This window comes from Zalophus californianus, chromosome 12 (assembly GCF_009762305.2).
Source record: "Zalophus californianus isolate mZalCal1 chromosome 12, mZalCal1.pri.v2, whole genome shotgun sequence".
Lineage (NCBI taxonomy): Eukaryota > Metazoa > Chordata > Mammalia > Carnivora > Otariidae > Zalophus > Zalophus californianus.
Genome location: NC_045606.1, coordinates 21,891,271 through 21,914,689, shown reverse-complemented (window position 1 = coordinate 21,914,689; position 23,419 = coordinate 21,891,271). Strand labels below are relative to the sequence as shown.

At 42.6% G+C, this 23,419-nt stretch overlaps 1 protein-coding gene across 1 annotated transcript in view; it reads left to right on the top strand.

Annotated features, from left to right (window-relative positions):
• The window catches only part of MAGI2 (membrane associated guanylate kinase, WW and PDZ domain containing 2), a 555,911-nt gene that overhangs the window by 518,292 nt on the left and 14,200 nt on the right, over window positions 1-23,419 (top strand). The gene's annotated exons all lie outside the window — the stretch shown is intronic.

The following is a 23,419-nucleotide window of genomic DNA, read 5'->3' as shown; positions in this document are numbered from 1 at the left end:
ATAAATTCAGTTCGTAAAGAAAGTGGTACTGGATCCAGCCAATTCTGAGGTAGATCTCATGGGAGTAGGAGCATGCTTGAAAATCACAAAGCTAGAACTAAGCCTTTAATACCTCACAGCAAGCTCCAAGTTCAGTTTGGACTACTGAACCTAAGGCAACAAAATCCGGTCAGTTATCTCCACCTCTGTTTCCTAGCAAAGAGTAAACAATTTTCAGCTGAAATTTTTTTTTTTTTTGACTTAGCCTTTTCATCATTCTTCTCCTCCATCTGATCTTTCCACAATCCACCCACCACAGAAAATGAATGCCTCCACTTTGAAACAAGGAAAGGACACACAGCGTGGGGAGGGAGCTCATGAGAGTGAGGGAGAACAGCCTCAGACGTTAGCTCCTGCCACAGGCCCGAGAGGAGAAAATACGGGAAGAATTGATTCTGTTTTCTCGAATGCCTGGTGGTGAGCGATTCCTCCTGAGAGAAAGCGTTTAGGGGCCTTAGCCTCGCTTTTGGATCTCCAAATAGATACATATTCCCCGGCAGGTTCACGGCCTGTCGATCCTCATGGGTCCCCACCCTCTTTGAAGGCCAACATGACAAGGAAAGGGGAAGGAAGGAGAGAGAAGGGACACCCCCCCCCCCCAAGTAACCTGCTTAGAGAGAGGATGCTGCGAGCCTGGGACATGTTCTGTATTAAGGGTCTCTTCATCAACTGCTCGAGAGAGCTGCCTGAGAGGCTAAAGTTCTGGAATGAGCTCCTAGAACAGGAATTAAGAAAGGATGTACCCGAAATCTCAGTTTTGACAGTGTTCCTACTGTCATTCTGTGGCTGCGTTGGTTCTCAGATGAAGCCCTACTGGGAGCTCTTTTTTGAGATAACTTTTACTGAGTTTAATGAATTTATACATATTATAGAATAGCTCAAAAAAAGAAATAGTCAAGAAGAGAACTCTTCCTCTCTTTTGAAAATGTAACCATTTTATTTTGAAACCTGCTTTTTTCATTCGACAATATTTTTAGCCTACGAGGGAAATTAAATGTCCTTCTATATGTCGTTTTTCATGACTGCCTCATACATTGTTATATAGATTTATCACTTAATGAATCCCCTATTTAGACTTCTCTTATTTTTGTAGTTTTTCCACTATTATGAAAAATACTACCAAAAAAAAAAAAAAAAAAAAAAAACACCCCGGGAGATATATCGTCCCATCTATCTTGGATTATTTCCTTAGGAAAACCTTTGAAAAGCAAAACCGCTAGGTCAAAACGTGATCTGCATTCTCATGGGAAGATGGACAAAGTCAGGCGAGTCAGCTTTGGGCCCTACAGCTGAGTGAGGAGGTAAAATTATTTAAGTTATCTTTTCCAATAGCTAAGCATTATGAGCCCTGGCAGAGCGTGATCTACTAAAACGTGCCCAGAGTCAGCACGGCAGGGGAAGGCCAGGCTGCCCCCCACACCCAGCAAAATGCCTCAGGCCCTGGCCTCAGCTAGGGTCTCCCCTACCTCGTGTATGACCTGGTGAAATGGCTCACCACCCCTCCGGCTTAAGCCCAAGAGGGACTCCCTTCAAAACTGGGAGAGTACAGAATAACAATCCCATCGTATTTGTTAGGATGGATGGTATGTTTTACATTTATTGTCCCTTCCATTTTGTTTAGTTTGTTTTTAAACAGCACTAACAATATTTCTCAAAGAAGCAGAGGGCTTTGTGCGATCTTGTAACAGTTACTTGACAGTTTAAAAAATGGTAGACCTTTCAGATAACTCAGAAGTCCCCTGCATCTGTGTATACAATGTTTCTCTGGGGAAGAACAATTAGTCAAGAAGAGGCCCAAGCCCAGGGTAACACTGACATTACTTACCATGGCTTTCTTCCAAAGTGTTCTGGGCAATAAGACCTTTCCAGACACTTCAAGAATGGATGCTGGGCAGGCCTCATCTGCCCATGGCCGAACCCGCTAACCACTGACTTGCCCGCAGACCCACAGCAGGCTGATGTTCAGCATGGGGATCGGCGCTCACCAGGAAGCCATTGGCTGTGTCTTCAGAGGTATCACTGGGCAAAGCAGGATTTTGAGGCTCATTTCTGTTAACTTGAGTGTAACGATGTTTCCACTTGAGCAACAGGCTCAGTTGGTAATATGGGAGGGAACTGGTAGAGCCCGTGTTAACTAGTTGTCATCCATCCTGGTAACAATGCCTTACCTTTATACCTATGTGCTGTTTCATTGAGATTCTTATGAGGTGATGTTTTCAGCTGGCAGGCCTCTGAGAATCCAATAAAGACAGATCATAACGCGGGAGAACCATCGCCACATTGTAGCTCAGAAATCTAAGACACAAAAGGAATTTTTTTTTTTAAGATTGTATTTATTTGTTTGAGACCGTGGGGAGGGGCAGAGGCAGAGGGAGAAGCAGACTCACCACTGAGCAGGGAGCCCGATGCGGGGCTCGATCCCAGGACCCTGGGATCATGACCTGAGCCGAAGGCAGATGCCTAACTGACTGAGCCACCCAGGCGCCCACAAAAGGAATTTCTGACCATGCTAACCTACAAGCCTAACATAGGAACAAGCATTTCAATGTCCTTGCGTTCTCTGCACTCATCTCAAAAGTATTCCCAGCTGAAAAGCAGCAGCCTATGGAAAACCCTCCGGTGTCATTCAGTTGCTGTCCAAAGCAGACAACACTGGCACTTTCAGGAAGAGCTATCCTTGTCTTGTGTGACCACCTGGAATGAGCTGAGAATATTCCTTTGTATTCAACCTTCCCTTTGAATAGAGAGCCTCAAGCTTTTAGCGAGAATGACTGAACAGCCTCTTGTGTGGAAAAAAGAGACTTAAGTGAATCAGAATACTGGTCAATAGCACTGATCTAAAACCATCAGGCAATTTAAATATGAGATCCCTAAGGTTCAGACAGGTTTCGAACTGCGGGTGAAAACTATTCAAGGACGAAAATGTGTTATACAAACACAGCTGTAGCGCTCACTACATACGTAATAGCCAGCAAAGAGAGAGTTGAGGAAACTTCTTAAGATGGGAAAAATGGAAAATCCTAGACAACTTATGTCTGGCAATATAAGGAATTTTCTCTGTTGTGAAACGTTTATTGACCTTCTACATAGGTATCATACAGCCTTCATTATCAGTCTCAATGTATAAAATGGTGTTTGAAAAGAGGAATAGTGGCATATTTCATAGGCCAAAAGACCATAAGATCTTAGAGTGAGCTTCGCATTGCCAAGAGCACAAATGTGTGGAAAACTACAGATAAAAATTCTGAAGTACATCGATGTTCAATGAGACCCTGAATGCATGGAGTTCTCATTTTCTTCTTCTGAATTAAGTAAGAAAACATTGAGACATCCTGCAATGTTTTAAAAGAAGCATTGCATTGATGGTTTTGCTCCACCAGGTATATTGTTAGAGGATGTAATCTGGTGGAGTCTGGCAAACGGTATCCTCGGAATGGATGGGTTTTGTTTATCAAGTTCATCCCCCCGACCCACATCCACAACAAGGGGTAGAGAGGAGGCGTTAAAGGCTGTTAGGTGCTTTACTGCAAGTCCCTAAAACATCATGGAAATGCAATTCTGTCTGCAACCATTTGGTACGGGCCAGAGCAGATTACAGGAGCAAGTACGGAGCCCTCGGCCATGATTTACGGTGGAAAAAGGGCTCAGAGAGGATTTCCGCCAAGCAGGAATGACTGAGCAGCAAAACAGACATTGGCCAAGGTGCGAGCACTAGGTGAAATTTCTAGAAGGAAATAACTTCAGCCATGGGCCTTAGCCCTACATGCCCCTAGCCAAAGACGAACTTAAGCTCCTCTCATTGTTCATCTTCGTGCTTGTTTGAGGTTTGCAATGACCATTTTTAGGGAGAAGCACTTCACTGATCGGACTGGTGATGTGGTAATTATGAGATTACATCTCCTCTTTGGTTTCACGGTGTCCCCTTCTCATCCTGTCTTGTCCTTTAAACAAAGGCAATACGTCATAAGTTTCACGGGCAGAAGATAGAATAAATTCAACCTTAACTTTGAAGCCATTGTGTAAATGGGTAGTCTTCTTTACAGTCACTGGAAATTCCTCAGGATGCCTTTAAACTAAGAACAGAAATCAACAGAACTATTTATGTTTGAGACCCATCCTGGGTTGAATGGAGGCCCTGGGACAAGCCACTCCCTCGACCCCAAAATAGTGTGGAATAAAAATTCAGTTTACATAAATATGAGGGTAGAGAGGAGAAATGTTACAGAAAGGGAAAAAAAAAAAAAACATTGGAGGGAAATCCAAATTTTTAATAGTTTTTTTTTTTCTGAAAAATGAGGAATACCATTCAGATAATATGCTCTTATCTATTATCCAAATTATCTCTAATTCATATGCTATTTTAGTAATTCAGAAAAAAATATTTTAAATGAACCTGTAGAACAGAGAAGAAGAAAATGAGAGTGATTTCAGCTGACACATTTCATCTGTATAACCTGCTACAGGTATATGAGTATATGAGAATATAAATTACATGCACAAGGACTTTTAGGCAACTTCTGGTGATTACTATTTTCTCCACCTAGGCTTCTTCCTGAAATGCAATTCTTTGAAGTCTAAAAAGCAAAGCAATCCCCCAATTTAATATGCCTTGCATATAGGAGACATGCCAGTGAGGACATCAGAATATCCATTTGGTCACCCATTTAATTCAGAGCCACCATTCCAAAATATCCGCCGGGCAAGACCTTTTTTGTTGTTTGTTTGTTTGTTTTGAGTTGATTCATTCCTTGAGTCAACAAAGTGTTTGGTGCAAGGCTCTTCCCTTAGCACTTCGAGAAACAAAAATTTGAATAAACAGTGGTGTTCATCCAGTAGGCAAGGCCTACAAATCTCTCCATAAGTAAATAACAGCCAACATGTGCTCAGAAGAGATGCACAAAGTGCATCATTTGCGAGCTTCTCAAAGAAGACTTTAAGAATGTGCTGGCATTTGAACAGAGCCTTGAACAATAGGCAGGCTTTCAGGAGGCAGAGAAGCCATGGGGCAATCCAGTCATAGCAAAATCAATGACCGTGAGGGCCTGAAGGTGAAGGCAGAGAAGGCATTTTGACTGGAATGTTAGGTACACGCCGGAGAAATGGTGGTAGGGAGATCAGGCCTGCAGTTGAGGCCTGGGCTGTGCCACAGGGGCAGCATAATGGCAACAACAGGGCAGAGGGAGGGCACGAGAGAGGCTGGAGGTAGAAGCAGTGATGACAACATGGCAACCACCACCATGTTGTAGATGAGCAGCAACAAGGGCGTCAGCCAGGGCAGGAGTGCAAAGGGAGGCCCTAGACACAAGGAGCTGCCAGTTCCCTTCTTAAGGGACTTCAGGGGAGGCTGGCTCCCCAGCAGCCGACTGGCAGAGGGAAGAAGTGGGGGAGGGAAGGTGGTAGTAGGTTTTAGGGCCAATGACGAGTTCACCATTAGAGAATCCAAGAAGGCTCGGCAGCCTTCTAAAAGGCAACGTGCCCTGGTGCTGAATCTCGGCTGGCGCAATTAGAGGCTCACCGGGAGCTAATCCCCTTCATTTTCTTCTCAGACGGTTCCACACCAGAGCTTCCCCAGACAGCTGAGCTAGACAGAGAGATCTCCCCCTCCCCCATTTTAATAGCCTTCACAGGAGAATTTATTTGTTGATAATCTAGATCATCCTGCTCCAGTCTTTCTTCCTTTCCTATTAAGGTGATACACACAGAGCACAGAACACCCACCCTCATTGTGCCATTCCTCATAAGAAATGGCCATTCTCCAAGTGGTCAATATGGCAAATTTACCATCAACGGGGTTTAGCCTATATACTATATAAACACTGAACTGATAAGCTGTTACCTGGTTATTTAGCTAATGATGCAAAATGTCTTTCAGCTACTTTATATTGCCAGTTAATATATTTAATATGTAATGTTATAAACCAACATGCAATATATGTCTTTTAGATTCCTCAGCACATATATGTTTTCATTTGGGAAGAATATTTTATTAGCATATTTGTGATACCATCTCAAGAGTTAATATGGCTTAATTCTATTAATAAAAACTAATTTAAAAATCATTATCTTTTTTTAATTACAGCTTTTGATTTAGTTCTTTCCTGCTCAGCGAATGAGGGTAACTGTAGCTCGTGCAGTTGGTCCATGGCTAATTTTGTTCTTCCTAGAGCTATCATGAGTGATTTAGTAGAGGAAGTTGATTAAAAGCAACACCCTCAGAGCTCCCCATGACTTGGCCGTGGCTCAGCTTGTGAGGCAGATATTTAGCCTCCAATGAAGCTGTTAGCTAATTCTATTCCATGGTCACAATCTTTAGCCCCCAGGGGCCATGTTGAAAGCAATTCAAACTGGATGGTCAACAGCCACCCCAGGATGACCCACACCATCTGAGCAGGGTCTTCACTGGGCCTGACACTGGAGCCACTCCTATTTCTGGCCTGTTAGGACCCAGAGAATGTGGGATGCCTTCCTTTGGTATTAAGTTCCTAGCTCCTCAGTTTTTCAACTGTGTGATCACCATTTGGGTTCTGCCAGGTCCCGGGTCTTGACCTTGGCTGAGTTCACAGGAAGGATACAAAGCTGCTGAGTGTCCAATAGAGCAAGTATCATAAGGCTTGTGGATGAGAACTTAGCCTAGGGTGGCTGCTGGGAGGGAGAGCTGAGGAGGAGGGAGTGGAGAAGACACGTCTCCCATCTAGATTTTAAGTTCCTTGGGACAAGGCTGCAGGACACTTGGAATATACCTAGAGGGGTTTGCTGCTTGCCTGAAAGCAAAGCACAAAGGGAAAGACAAGCGGCTATCCATTCACCCACAAAAGAGTACTCCCTTGTGGCTAATAAGAGTGTTGCCATAGTCACCAAACATTTTCAAATACGGGAAAAGCCAGCTTGTTTCAGAGTTAAGCCAAATTGCATCCATTACCAAAACAAACAAACAAACAAACACACACACACACACACACAAAAACAAACAAACAAAGAAACCACTATACTGTGATCTAGCCCTGGGAAGCCTTTGAGCCAAAAAAATTACACAGTAGCCAAGAGTGAACTAGCTATGTAGCTGCCAAGAAAGAATTGAATTTTCCCCTCACACTGGTTCATATATTAAAGTTAGCAGAAAATGGAAAAACAGATTGAGAATTAAGCATATGGCACTACTAGAGCTCTTTCCTTTTATAGAAACCTCAAACCGGCGTGTGTCTTAAGGGAAATTATAAAGCAGGAAGGTCAAGTGATGTTGGAAAGTTAAATCACTTCTAATTCATCTACTGTTATTAATTTGAAAGCGAAAGCATGTTTCCACTTGCATCCAAGTCTTTACCAAGAGAACTGCACAGAATTGTAAATGTCATGGGCTCTGACGAAAGGAAATCTCCATCTCAGATGAAGGCAGGGAGGCTTTACCCCACATGCATACTTAGGCATAAAGTTGTTGACTGGAACTGAAAAGGCTCATGAAAATGTCATCATTATTCAGGTATTTTCTCTCAAAAATAAGTGTGAAAAACTTTTTCTATGTCTTCATATCAGTCAGTATATAACTCTTATTAAAGTGCTTAACAAATTGTATCATATTTATTCAGGTGTCCTTCATTAGACTATGAGTTCCACAAGGTCAGAAAGAGCAGTTTTTCAATTCATTTTCATATTCCCAATGGCCAGCACATGGCTCTGCCTTAGGAATACGAACGGGCCACTCAACGTTTGATGGAATGAATGGATGAGTAACGAGAGACTAAAGAGACTTAGACGACCTCCCCTCCCACCACGCCCCACCACCCAAGATCATTATACATCTGTTGCTGTCCTATATTCCTCTATCTTCATGACTTAAATGCATCCTCAAGCTTCTGAGGGAGGCTTCCCAAATGACATCTCTTGAGTCCTGAGTTTCCATTCACATTCGACCTTTATTCCCACTTTTAGGAAATGAAGACACTAAGGTCCTTTGAATGAAATTGACTTTGCCGTTGATTCTCTGACTCTGTCTCTCAGTGGGAGCCTCTATTAGCCAAACATTAACCCCCTCAAATGGTGTGTTAGTTCCACAGGGGCAGTGATGTTGTCTTGTTGACCATTGTGTCCTGAGTGCCTACCGTCTAATAGTCTCTCCAAAGACATGTGTCAAATGAGAAATGTGCCTTAGTCTTGAACTGCCAAACCGACCAGTCCTCTATACTCCTGTGAAAAAACAAGACAGGAATAAAAAGCTATACTAATAGTCTGCATTGAGATTGAGTGGTTCACTAGTATTCAGCAAACGATGAAACTAGAGTCTGAGGATATGCTGATGTCATTGTGGGTGGCTCTTACATCCACGATGACCAGGGTCATTCTGTCCCTGGGTTGGCAATGATAGCAGCTGACATGTTTTCCTCATGGCTATGTTGGGAGAGGAAGAAAACATTTCTACACGCACGCACACTCTTACACACCCATACACATACACACACCTACTTAAAGCAACAATATTTCCACTTAGAAATAACTGATGACAATCTTACAGAGAGAATGCCCTGGAAACTCTGGATCCTGAAAAGGGTACATTAATAGTACTGTAAATTTGGGGGTGGAGTAAAGAAATCTCGTGATTTTCATGACTAGTTCTCATAAAATAATGAAATAAAGATATCCTCCTCAAGATAGAAGTACAAGTTATGATACAAATTACCCTTTTTCCCATTTACCTTTAATCAAGCTATGCTGGGAAGATGAAAGAGCAAAGACGATTGAGCTTGAACTTGAAAGAGAGAAGATCTATACCGAAGTGGTTGACCTGATCCATTCATTGTCGCGTTTTTGTTTTTTTGGTGGGTTTTTTTTTGGGTTGTTTTTGTTTTTGTTTTTTTTGCATTTACTTTAGGTTAGAGTCTGGCAAAAATCAAACTTAGTAAAATTCATAGTCATACCAAAAGTATATCAGTTCTCAGTTTTTAAGCTTTTGAAACTGAAACTTATACCTCTTAAGGTTTATAATTATTTCCTCTCAGTAAATTGTGGATTCCTGTGTCCTAGGGAAAGACATTACCACAAATAAAGTGCAAGACTGATTCGCCTTCACTCATTCCTAAACAAATAGCAATGAGAAAAGTTGACAATGAAGACATTGGCTGCACATCCATTAAAATGCCTTTGACTCGCTTGACCTGTTCAAGCTTAAATGCTAAAAAAGAGGAAGGTGCTGATGGACCATCCTCTAGGACTCTCTGATCCCAGAACCCTAATCCAGTTTTGTCAGTCATTTCAAGTAGATATAAACAGAGATTTTGGCCAATCCTTTCCACTCCCAGAGGTCAAGAGAGCAACAGTATTTCTAAAAATTAATATAAAACTTAAGTTTCTTGATCTTTAAGGCTGATATGAAGCTTCAGAGTCCAGACTCCCCACACAGACAGTCCGCATCGCGTACTTCACCTGCCACACGCAGAAAAACTAGGGTCCATCCAGCTCACCTGGGGCTATCCAAAGTCTTTTCTATCAATTTTAGTCACTAAAAGGCAGCCAAAAACAAAACAAACCAAAAATTCTTACCATTTTAAAGAGTTCTTGTCAGATAATACAGGTAGGAAAAATAACATCCCACTCTATATTTGTGTAGTGTCTTTATCCAATTTGTTCATACAAGGCAACTTTGTGAAGACAACAAGGGAAGTTTTATATTGAAGTTATGAAAAATGAGGTCCAGAGAAGTTAAGTGGTTTGCCTAAGGTCACCCAACTAGTAAGCAGTTGACAGAGTACATGAACCCATCTTCTGACTCCAAAAGACCATGGTCTTTCCACTACATTGTGCCCTGCCAACCTGAATCAAAATCTTGCTTCAGCTTGTTTAAGGGGATGCTGGTACATTCCTGTCCATTGTATATATTGATGTATTGATGAATTCCTAGATCTTGGGGGTGTGGCAGTTGCATGGGTCAGCTGCATTTGGATTCTTCAGATCTGGATCTGGATGAAGCTGACTCATTCAGAGTAATTCCAGGAGAGTCAGTCAAATTTGAGGCCTCCAGTGAGCCTTGAGGAGACAGGGTCTCCTTTGGTCAACCAGTGACAATAATAGCATTTACTTCATTTTGCATTTAGTTCCTGTCCACGGTGTGCCAGGCCCTGTAATGGGTGGCTAAAGCTCTTGAGCTTGCTCAAACTTCATAACAACCCTGTGAGGTAGCCACTACAATTACTTTCATTTTATTAATAAGAAAACCAAGCCTTCGAGAGTGTTGGGTGGCCTTGATCAGGGAGGATAAACAGAGACTGGAACCAAGGCAATTTGATTCTACAGCCCAGACTTTTATAGCCTACACTACATCAGCCCAGAGGAGTTCCTGCCCTCTTGATCAGCCTATAACTCTCCAGAGGCTCCCCAGAATTCAAGCGGACTCTAAGCCATTCTAGAGAATGCTATCTTACAAAGCAGTATCCCCATTGGCTCAGGGCCTAAAGCGTTTGCCAGAGTGGTAAAGAACTGCCATTTTAGCACTATAAAACTATCATGTCGTTCCTCTTTGGATAACTTATCAAAGCATGCAGATGTAGCCAAACAGGATATTCCTCAATCACTGGGAACCTGAACCAAAGGCCCCAGGCCCTGACTCTTTGGGGTCAAGAGCAAAACTCTTCAAAGACCTTAATAGAGGAAGAAAGGATAAAGAAATGAAATAAGATGAGCTCTGACATCAGAAGGAGCCATTTAGGACCCATATCACCTTTACTCACAGATGCCTTGATTCCACTTTAATGGACTCATCCTCCAGCCTTTGAAAACAGCTCAAGGTAGAGGGAGCGGCTCTGCCTACTCAGGCCTCCTTCCTGACCAGCCCCAGATGCTGCCGGTCCCTGTGTCTGCAGGAAGGCCTCACAGCCCCCATTCATTCTGTCCCTGCCAGACCTCTTCACTTTGCCTAGACAGCAGCCTCACCCCAAAGAGAAGGTTCTGTGAGGGGTTTAGGGCGGGAAGGCTTATTCAAAGATGCCCCATGAAATGAACTACTCAAGGGACAAGCTGTTTGGAGTCTGGCAGATTCTGACCTCCACACGTCAGCTGGGATGCAAGGCACCAAGTTTCCAACTTGATGGACGCGTTATGAGCAGCTTTGTAGCATGCTGGCCGGAAGTTTCGAAGTTCCTGGCATCAAGAATTTCCTGTTATGTTTCTCATTCCGCCAAATTTGTATCTCTATTTTGAAAGTGCCCTTCCCGTGTTTTGCATTTTGTTATCTAAGTGCTCCTAGCATGGGGAGCCTAAAGAGGCCTCCCGTTCAGTATCTGAGGCAAAGGATCTTTCCAGCATCATGCTGCAGTCTCAGGCAACTGACCCCCTGTGAGCGGCATTGGCGGACTTTTCTTTCCGCGGGGGCTCACATTAAAGCCCGCAGGCTTCAAATGAGAAGTGGACATGCTAACACAAAAGAATCCGGAGTTATGTTTCTGTCTTCCCCACCAACACACCACGAGGGCTCTGCAAAGCAATCGATGGAGCTGATGTATAGGAGGACAAGGAGCTTTCTCCCCAGCTGCTCACCCCCCCACCTTGGGCACAATGGCAGCAGCAGGCATAACTTGAGGCTTCTCTGGAATTATCTAGTACTCTTAGATGCATCACCTACTGAAAGACCTCTCAAAGGATTAACACTTCTTCCATCAGCCTCTTAGCGGGTAAGTCGTTTATTTCAGTGCAAATCACCAATCATCTCTCAGTTCACAGTAATGAGCGGAAAATGATGTAACAACAGGCAAATCTGAAGAGCGCTTAGACTTCTCAGATGAAGAGTATAATGTGATTCCTATTTCTAGTTAACCGTTCCAGGCACAGCTGCTTCTAAGGCTGTGGGTCTTCGCCCTGCCTGCACATTGGAAACACCTGCCACGCATCATAAAGAACCAGCATCTGGGCCCGGTTGCCGGAGTCCCAGGTGATTGGGGCGGATGCCTCCTGCAAGGGATTCTATCCTGCATCCAGGGTTGAGACCCACTGCTCTACGTCTATTTGGAGCGCAGGCTGGGGAGGATCCCTTCATTCCCAGTCTAGGGACCACCATCTGAACATGTGTGGTGTGACCTTGCTAAGGCAAGGGTGGAATGGGGAGCCCCAGTCCAGCCAGGTTGGGGTCGTGAACACAGGGAGGAGGAGGCTGTGGCCCCCACAAGAGACCACCAAGGGGCACTTGTCTTTCCTCTAGTCCATGCCTGGCGCTGAGCTCATCCTGAGCTCCTGTATGGGAGAGCATGGAAAAGATCTAAAATTACACTCTGACCCCTCCCTGTTTGCAAGGTGACCCAAAGGAAGTCGCTTACCATCCTAGCACTTTCTTTTGGAAAATATATGTAAAAATAGCTCTTACCCACAAGCCCTAGAGGGGTGCCCCAAGAACAGCAATTGGACGTCTGGGGAATGTACTGACAAAAGCAGCCCATTTGCTCAGACTTCATTAACAAATAATGACTTCCTTGCTGAAGCCTAATGTCTGTATTAGAACCATTGCATGTGTGCTGGGAGCTGCCCTCTAAATGACTCTACCCACACATTAACGTGAGGATTAATCTCCCAACCTGCTGAATGGTATTAGCAGGTCACTATGAGGTTCATCTCTCCAAACTGCATACTGAGAAGGCAAGTCTCGGGAGGCAGCTATGCGGGCGGACCCCCTCCACAGAAGGTAAGGCTGAAGAATTAGCAGCATCTTAATTACTCATCTGCTGGGGTCTATAGACTTCAAGGCTGAGCTGGAATGAAGGAAGTCTGTTGCCCTAGAAGAAACCCCCTACATTTTTCAAGCAATTTCTCCAGTTCATTTGTTTCAAGCACCTTTGAATTCCTCTGGTATAATCACTGTACCCTTTGTCAACACAAAGTGATTGTTTAAAAGACTCAATCAGATCATGCCATGGGCGACTATTTCCATTTATTATGATTTATTGCCTGTTTAGCACCAATGTGCAAGGCACATTCAACAGAAGAGGAAGCTTCAAAAATGATTTTTCTTTCTGCTCCGGAGGCCCACAGAATAAAAACAACCTGCTCGGAGTAAAGATTCTCCTCACTGATGAGGATCAGTGACTAAGGACATTTTGGGAAGGAGGTTTAATTTTCCAGATGAAAAAGAACAAGACTTTCTCATTGCCATTGATCCTCCTGTTGACCTAGAGCACAGAGCAAATTGATTAAAGAAAAGGTGAGAATTCCCAGTTTTTCAGCAGGTCAGGAAGAGATCTGTCATGGATAAAGCAAAGTCACATAACCCCATTGAAGGCAGGAATCTGGTGTTTTTAGTCTTTGAGCCCCAGCACTGGCCCCACGCTGGCTCCTTCAGGCACTGAATAAATGCTTATTTAATTGGTTAATTCACGTGTGAGAGATCAGACCACTTATTTTTTCCATTGCTAATCATATGTCCAATTTAGGGAACCGGGATTTTTGGTAACTCGGCTTTTCGGGCAAGGGCCTGTTATCATTTTAATTCTTCCCTCCAGTTGTTGCCAGGAAAAAAGAGTAAGAAATCAGGTACTGAGCTGCAGTTTCTGAACCACTGACCATCTCAAGAATATGTCAACTGTATAAAGAGGCTCCGAGCTGTTCTTTTTAACAGCAGCTTACTAATTTACCAGCTTCGTAAAAAATCCTATAAGTGAATATTAAACATCAGTTAGAATCATTTGTAAAAAGTAAAAAGCACTATTAACACATCATTCAAATCCTCACTTTCCAGTCAGACAAGGGATGGATGCTGTCCTGTCCTGAATGAAATTCTGAATGGTTCCATGGTGTTAACTCTGACAGGAACACGGCATGAGTTATACTTAGTTAAAACACCCGCTAACTTAACTGACCAACAGTCTTTCTTTAAAGTTTAAAAACAAAAGTCAACCTGTGAAGCGTAGAGTTTATTCCTTCTGGAACTATCATTCACTTCTGTGCCTTGATCAAAACTATTGTTTCTTCCCTCGACTTTAGTGAACTATCCCCTACAATTCACAAAGTTATACCACAAGCTAAATTGTGAATCTTTTAGAGCACAGTTTCTCAAAGTGGAGAGCTCATAAGGATGCTGATTCTGATTCAATGGGTCTGGGAGTGAGGCCTGAGATTGTGTATTTCTAGCAAGCTCCTAAGGTGATGCCAGTGCTCCTGGTCCATGGATGACACTTTGGGTAGCAAAATCTTTGCAATTCAGACAATTCCCCCCCTACAGATTTTATGTAGTGTGTATCCTTGAATTCTTTTTATTTAGCAATACAGTAATACAGTAAAATTTAACCAAATAAGAGTTTCATAATATCAAGTGATGCCACATATAAATATAGGCAGAGATGCAAATACTGATACTGTTGGGGAGGAAACATTTTTCTTCACCCCTTTAGATTCTTCTGACTGGTCTAATAATCAAATTGACGTGAGACAGGCTAACATGAAAAAAAATTTAGTTATGTACATAAGGGGCCCCATAAGGATATGAGATCCACTGGCAGTCAGGCAAATGAGTAGCAAATATGCTACCAAGAAGTTTCACAGTCCAGAAGTTGAGCTGGTAGGTTGTTCCATCTCACTGAACCAGTCTCAGTCCCGAGACTGAGGATAGGTCAGTTTAATAAAATTCATTTCGGGAAGTGGTGATATAAATGGGCTGTCAAAGTTAGGCCTATATTATGCAAGGAATCAAGAATTTAATAAGCATCATTTCTGTGGAAACCAAAGAGAAAACAATGATTAATATTTGAAGCAAATTATAAACCTATTTCTGAGTTCTGAAAGATTTCAAGATTTCTAGAGGTCAAGATTTCTAGAGGTCTGGTTCAAAACATTTTCAGGACGCCTGGGTGGCTCAGTTGGCTGAGCAGCAAACTCTTGGTTTTGACTCAGCTCATGATCTCCATGAATCTCCTTGAAAATAAAGCATTTTAGCAGGAACACTTTTGTAAAAGCATCTGAGTAAAAGAACAACTTCTACAAATGATAAAAGACTTAACAATGGCTTGGTTAGAGGTCTGATTAGAGTTTATTAAAATGAAATTGCCAAGGAAATTTGGTTATTTCTGTGACACACACATTTTAAGGTAATAACTAGAATTATGACTAATAACAGTATATCAGAATCTTAAAAATTTTATACAATTTCTAGAACACTTAATAATATTGATGCATACAATATAATCTTAAGAAAGTTTATCATCTCTTACTTGAAAATGCTTCTCATGTAATTTAACATAACAAACAAGCCTAATTAGGTTGATAGCTCTCTTTTATAAAAAGAGAGAACAAATCTTTTGAGATATTCCAGGGACAGAATATCTCATATCTCAAAGGTATTTTTAAGTCAAAAAGACTTCATTTAGAATTTGAATTCTGGGAAGTTTGTCAACAATATCTAAAGGTTTGAATATTTGATTAAATAGGAATTAGGGGCTGAGGGCAGGCCACCCCAATACTCACTACTTTGGCCTGAACTTTATTTCAAGTTAAAAGAACTCAAAATCCAGCAGATTCAGGAAAAGCTCTTTATCTACCCCCTCAACTTCCTCCTTGTACCAGCAAAAGTGCTAGTAACAGAAATTCTTCTTTCCCTAAGAAACTTAGCTGCATAATAGGGCAACTTTTGTTTTCTAAACATCTCCTCTTACCTTCCTGCTAATGATCTCTTTCCCCTTTGTAGCCTCTGACCCCTGCCCATCTCTATAGCTCATGTAAGCTTCATGTTGCCTGTCTTTGAAATTTCCATGTCTGTGTGGGTTCCCCATATGTCTGCTATTAAATTTAATTTTCTGGTGTTAATCTGTCTCATGTCAACGTGACTCTTAGTCCAGCTAGAAGGACCCTGAAGGACAGAGTAAATTCTTCCTCCCCAACAGATCACAGATAATTATGAAACAACACTTAATGAAAGTGACAATAAAAGATTTAAAAGGCAAATAGAGATGGTTGCATAGTTGTTAGCAAACTTAGCTCTTTTAATGTTGAGAAGATTCAGTATTCTTCAGTAATCAAAAGACCAGATTAAGACAACAGGAAGCATAGGACATTATGTTGATAAAACACAGAATTTTTTGTTTTCTAGACAGATTAAGGGGCATGAAAAACCCTTCACAATCTATTATCAAGAGCATACCAATAGTCCAAAAGACAGTTTGTCCTTTTAACAAGGAGAAAACCAAATTTTAATTTTGTACCAGCTGACTTTTGATATTAAAGCTTATTCCCTTAATTAAATTCATTCCAGTCTTAGCCAGCGCTGGCGACAAAAAAATTCCTTTCCAAAGATTCCTTTTGCACAAACCTCTTACAACTTTCTTTTTCCTCAACACACATTTTGCTTTCCTTGCATACAGAGATGGTAATCGGGGCCCTAGTGTGCAAGAACACCTGCTCCAGGAGTCCCAAACAGACCGGGTTCAGCCGCTTGCCGCTGACAAAATCCAAAGGCAGAGAGACGAGTGGTGGTGAAACAAGAATGGAATTTATTTTAGTGAGGACAACATCAAGAAGACAGCAGGCTAGCATCTCCAAGACTGTCCCCAAAGTGCTGAAAATTCTTGTTGGTTTATATTAGGAAAATGTCAGACAAAGGTTGGTGGGTACATGCAGGTGGGCAGTGAAGGTCAAGTCCATTACTATCTGGGGGTCAATCACACTGGGTCTTGCGGCCATCAGGGCAGTCATCATTGCTTGAGGGGTAGTTTCAGTTCCCATCACAGGATGTTTTGCCAGCAGGATCTTTTGCCTGAGTTAAAAGTTAAGCTGGAAAGAACTTCACCAAGTTAGAATGTACAGACTATGGTCAAAATGGAGGTTGTTAAAGTCCTCTTTCAAGACGTTTCCCTTATTATTTCTAGTAGCTTTAATTTTATATATATATATATTAATTAGAATTCTTAACCTGTAGAAAGCTTGGAATTCTTAATCCTTAGAAAGCTTAATTACTAGGGATGCCTGGCTGGCTCAGTTGGTAGAATGTGTGACTCTTGATCTGGGGGTCATGAGTTTGAGCCCCACGTTGGATGTAGAGATCACTTGAAAGAAAGGAAGAAGGAACGAAGGAACAAAGGAACAAAGGAAGAGAGAAAGAGAAGGAGGGAGGGAGGGAGGGAGGAAGGACGGAGGGAAAAAAGAAAGAAGCTTTAATTTCTAGTGAATACTAACATTTCCCAAAATTGGGTTTACCTATCGCTGAGTCTTGAGCCAGAAGACACAACCAAGTCAAAGAATAGGAAAATTTCTGCTTCTGTTACTCATCCATTCTGCTGCACGCCTGTCCTTGAATCCCTTCTCATGACAAAACCTAGAACCTTCGGCAACTAATTTGGGTCTGGTTCGGTCGAGGACCCAGGGCCTGGGGATGCCCCAGTTCAACCAGCAACATCTTTTTGGTGACCACAAATGGACTAGGTAACAGCAGGTTGAGTGACCCTGTTCATTGGTGAGTCTCCAACTCTCGCCTTCCTTGTGCTGGAGAGTTGCTTAGTCACTGTCCTCCTTTGTTCTGCTTTCACTTTCCCATACACCTGGGAAAAGGCCCAGAGGTGCTAGAAGCAAGAGGGCATAAGATGTGCTGAGAATGAGCATGTGAGCCAGCTCTTCTGAACCCACAGCAGGCTCCCTTGGATCATTCCCAGGGTTTGGACACTTCAATGCACATGGTGGACACAGCTGGGGACCTATGCATGAGACCTGACATCAAAAGAGGATTTTTGCAGATGGGATCATGTTCAGATGAGGTCATTAGGGTGGATCTTAATCCAACATGACCAGCAACCTGAGAAAGCAGAGCCTAACCCACATGGAAACTGTCCAGGAAATGAAGGCTCCATCCTGCAATGTAAGAAAACCATCCCGGAGACCCCACAGCACACAGGCCTATGCCCCTCTTCCATAATACAGTCTTCCAGTGTGGTACAAGACATATTTACTAACACACCCAAACATCTTTAGTTTCCCTGCAATAAGAGGACAAAAATAGGTAAACTTAGACTTGTTTAGCAATTAATGTTTCAGTATTTTATTTTACTTGGAAATGATCTAGACAGTCAATGAATTCTCATCATTTAATTTAACTTAACAAAATTCTATGGGCAGAAGTTACCAAAGAGATTTGGGAAACTAAGTAAACATTTCGTAAAGAAATCATTGCAAAAAAAAAAAAAAAAGTTCACCTAAAAACTCTTAACTTCACTCACATCTACTTAATTCATTTGTTCTTAACAATCATACCTCAATTACTCATGAAAATTTCATGAGATATTAAATCAATTAGCTATCATCTTAAGATTTTCTTTCGTTTGTTTTTTGTTTGGTTGGTTTTTTGCTCACAAATTTTGTAAAAAAATAACATGAATTTATTTGACTTTTAGTGGAATACAAGTACTATGTTTAATGTGGATAACTCTAAAGACATGTCTGTATTAATTAAACCAGCAAACTTAACTGAAAATACCCTAGATCACATAAATTTGAAAAACATTAGGGTTAGTTTCTGTCATATTCCTGAGATTTAGAAATGCTTAATTTATAAGCCCTTAATTTTAAGCCAATCAATAAACAGAGCTCTTTTACAAATTAATTTTGGCAATGCCGTCCGGGGGTAGAAAAATATCATATCTATATTGTACATACATACATACAAACAGATCTTGTAGCTTTTAATTTTAAAAATTTAGCAATGAATCAGATATAACAGAACCTCACTAGTTTATAAGTTAAGTTTACCCACTCAGGTGGCTAAAGCTTTTTACTATTCATATTAGTGAAGATGCCTGATTTGTGGCTGATTTGTATTTGTCCTTGCCCAGTAATCTTATGGAAACTGTGAAGGAATCTGTATTTTTTAAAAGGCCTCTTTTTCTTTGCATTTCTTTTCCTTTTTCCCCTTTACTTTTAGGTAAATATGGGAATTATTTTAGATACCTCCTGGGGTGTTTACATTTCAAAGATATAGTAAGATTTACATCTTCAAGGGACAAAGAAAGAATGGAAGTTTCTCCAAGAAGGACTTTGGTTTCCTAAGGCCAATAAATCACAAGCCTTTTGAGATAAATAGGAGAAGTTTTAAGATTGGTAAAAAGGAATAGATGGACCTTGGATTGCTTCTAGAGCTACATATTTTTTTTTTTTTAGTTTTGCAAAGACTTATGAGAACAGTTCTCAATTTTTTTTTCCAAGAAATTGAGTTGCAGCCTAAATGATATCAAAGGGCTGATCTACTCATCCAGATACATCATATCCATTTGCTTCTCTTCCTGTGGGCACATGGTTTCCTTTCAGCTTTGGAGAAGAGACTTTACAAAATCCTATCTGGCTTTGAACATCCACTTCCAACTTCTAATCAACTTTTAGCCACAGAACTTCTACCCTTTCCCCCCCCCCCCAAAAAATTTTAAATATCTTGTCAGTTTTTAGCTGGGACAAGCGGTAAATATTTGGGCAATATGGAACAACTTCATGCATGAAGAGATGTCTTCAAAGAGGGTGCAAGGATACTACCTTCTCGAGATCCAGAGTCACTCCCAAAGATAGTCAAAAGAACCAAGACCCTGTAGGTCTCGGGCAGATAGAAAGCCAAGCCAAGCTCTTAGGACACAGAACAAGCTTAGTAGGATTGTTTTTCGTACCTACAGGTTCTGGAACAGCAGTTTTTAGACATAAAATAAGCAGGTGTGCTGAAAGGTGGCATGCTTAATTCTTTGGATTTTAAGAAGGAAGAATTTACATTGAATGCGGAGTTTTAATTTCTGTTCTAAGTCTAATTTCTGTTCTTTCATCTCTTAAAAAGGAGTACCAAAGGCTAGCCATTATAATTCGTTGTATCCACTTTTTAATTTGGTCTTTTCCACAGGTGCCAATAAGGCAATAGTTTAGGATGAGAGCTCTCCAAAATTTCTCAAATATAGAAGTTTTCCCAATTCAAAAGATCCATCCTCTGGCCATCGACAAGTGGGACCTATTAATCTCAACAGCGACTCTAATAAGCTTCTCTATGGCTTGACCAAGGACGCAAAAAGCATTCCAAAAGAGAATGCAAAATACGCAGCCCTCACGAGATCCAGCAAGTTCACTGCCAAAGGTTGTCTAGGAAAGCAAAAGCCTTAGTTGCACAGGTGGTAAGGATGGTGTAGTGACAGCAGTGTCCCTGGTTTCCCGCAAGAACGTGAGATGCCTCCAGCTACAAACCTGCTCATCTGAGACACCAGGCAGGTGCTACTGAAACGAGCCTTCCCCAGCACTACCAAAGAAACTAAGGTGGAGGCTACCGAAGCTTCTTAAGGACTGGGGCCCTTTACGGCAAACTCCCCTGAGAGCTGGCATGGCTGGGCGAAGACAGTGCTGCTTGTGACTTTGTGTCACAGAACCCCAGGCTATTCCCCTGGCCACCCACGTACACCAGTAGACGTACCTTCCCGATGGTGGAGAACAGAGAGAAGATTCTCACTAGTCACAGAGCCAAGCTCTCAGGACATAGAATAAGATGAAAGGAAAAGCCTCATCCAGTTTTTACACAGGGGACTCACAGCCAAGTTTGTTTCAGCAGATGCGGGTCTGGTAACCACGAGCTCGCCAGTCTGTGAGGCCAGCTTGAACAGCAGGCTTGTAGTGCCTTTGCCTGCGTTCTGCCCGAATGATGGTTTTTCCTCCTTAGGACAAATGACACAAAAACAGAGACAGAGAAAAACACTGACCATCTTTGGGAGGGAAAGGATCGATAAAAACCAGGAGTGCTCATTACCAACTTTTTCTTTTTTTTAACCAGAGTGGCTATACCCGAGCAATTAGTTCCACAAATATTTTATCCTGCTAAACTAAATTTAGAAAAATTAAAAAAAAAAAAAAAAGGATTCTCATCATGCATGCTTCCAACAGAGACCTTGCAGGCAGAGATCTGGGAAGCCTTCATGGAAAGAATTCTTATCTTCTGCTGGTACTTGTCAGACGTGTCAGGACCTCTCAGCTGTAGCAGCCTCGGAGGGAGCAGTATCCCTACAAGGACGTAAATCCTGCCGACTCTGCCAACTCTCAGGGAGGGAAACTTTTTCCTCTACCCTTGTAGATTCTTCTGGAGGCCTAACCAGACAATAAGGTGATAATCAGACAGATTAACAGGAGAAAGACAGATTGAGCCACATATGCAGAGGGGCCCCATAAGAATATGAGACCCACAGGCAGTCAGGCAGATGAAGCTTATGTGGTACCTGAGCTAAGGAGAAGAGGAGAGAGGTTTGGGGTGTCCAAGGAGAGGAAGGCATTTCACAGGAGGATGGGAAGAGCAGATGTTTGCCACGCCAGGCAGACAAGTCTTTCTGATATAAAACAAAGTTATCTTTGGTGATAGCTCTCCTTCTTGTTGCAGGCACCCCCATCTAAATGTTTCTGGGCAGTTTAGGGGGGAGGTAAAAAAAAAAAAACAACTTCTTGAGTCTTTGTTTCTTAAAAATAATCAGCCTAGGGTGCTTGGGTGGCTCGGTCATTAAGCATCTGCCTTCGGCTCGGGTCACGATCCCAGGGTCCTGGGATTGAGCCCCACATCGGGCTCCCCGCTCAGCAGGAAGCCTGCTTCTCCCTCTCCCACTCCCCCTGCTTGTGTTCTCTCTCTCACGCTGTGTCTCTCTCTGTCAAATAAATAAAATCTTTAAAAAAATAATAATAATAATCAGCCTAAAATAATCCTCATGCCAAAGAGATACATTTTGGGGTGGCAAATTTTGCTCCCCTAGAATTCATAAGCATTTATTACAAATATATCAGGTTTCTCCACGTTTCTGTAAATTACTAAGGTTGGCTCCCGTTCCACCTTCAAGAAAGGGGAATGAGCAATCTCTGACTGATCTATTTATTTTTCATTCAATTGATATTCATTGAACACGCAGTCGTATGTGCCCAGCACCGTTAGAGGCTGAAGGTGCAACCAGGAACAAGACAGATCACAGGCGCTGTCTAGGAGAATTTATATTCTAGGAAGAGAGACACACACAAATTCGCTGTAGTAAATGCTGTCAAAGAAACCAAGGAGCTGAGCCAGGAAAGAACCACTTTGGACGGGGTGGTGAGAGAGGCCTCTGAGGAGGTGATAGTGAAGCTGAGGGGTCTACCCCTGTGACGCCCCAAGGGGCCCAGCGTTTAGACTACAAGTCTGCTCCCAGCCCAGGAACTAGCTCCGCCTCCTTCAGCAGATGGGTGTCGTTCAGGGGGAGACTGCTGCACAAATTTGGCTTCGTGTTGGGGTCTGCACCGCTGCCAGCAGCTCACCAACAACCCCTCTGCACCCAACGGCCACTATCGTTTCCGCAGGCCGGCCTCGGCCCCCTGCCCATCTGCAGCCCCCTATTTAGGCCGCTGCACTAGCGCTCAGCACGGCTTCCTGGCACGTGCGGCTTTTGCTGTAAGTGCACAGACCTGTTAAAATCCAGCGCCCAGATGAACCATCCTCTGCAGCGATAGTCAAATCAAGTTTCTCGTATTTTTCCTCAGTTCTGTTTTATTTCTGGAGAAGTGACTTCAATAAAAAGCCTTATCTTTTGCTAAAATGAAATTCAACCCGCTTGAAATCAGACATTATGTATGAGCCCTAAGTGCTACAGAAATTGATACCCACTGGCTTGTCTCTGGAAAGGTCTGAGATTCTATTTGCAGAGCTAAAAATTCATGGGCAGCATTTATCAAAACCCAGCCCAAACTCTCCTTTTTAAGGTGAGGCAGACTCACTGCCTCCCACAGCACCCCCCCACCCCCCTCGTCCCAGACCATCTTGTGTCTTCAGCTGGCCTCCGTTATGGTGTCAAGCCCCACTATCCACACCCTGCGCCATACCGCCCCTTGCCCCCCACACTCCGTGGGAACTATAGCTTGAACATGGATGAGGGCTCCGAGGGTTTCAAATAGTATCATCCTTTGTGCTTGATGATCAAAGCAGGGGAGATGCTGGAGGAGGCTTTCACAACCCCATGGGTAGGGAGTAAAGTTCTTCGGCATCATCAGCGGCTTGATGGGGGCAAAAGGGTGTAATAACCAGGGACATGCAATTGGAGCTAAGGTTACAGCAGCCCTGGAGTCCTAAGTTCAGAGAGGCATGTGATCCCAGCCAGGCCAGGTGCAGATGTGGGCCACAGCCTCTGCCTGCTTCCATGACTGCCCTTTTTATCCGGATGCCTCCTGGGCTCTGGTCCTTTCTGAGGGAATGACATTTGGATGACAGAATGCACGCACAGCATTTAACATTAAGAATAAGTGCCCAGCGAATGTTAGCAGTTTGGGGTTTTGCTTTGTTTCATTCTACCGTTACCATGATTATTTACAACCGCTTACCATGTGCCCAAAACTGTGGCAGATGCTCACTTAACTTTTACAAAAGCATGGGCAATTTTAATTTTCATAACAGATGTCTGAGGTAGATAATGTGTTGTTT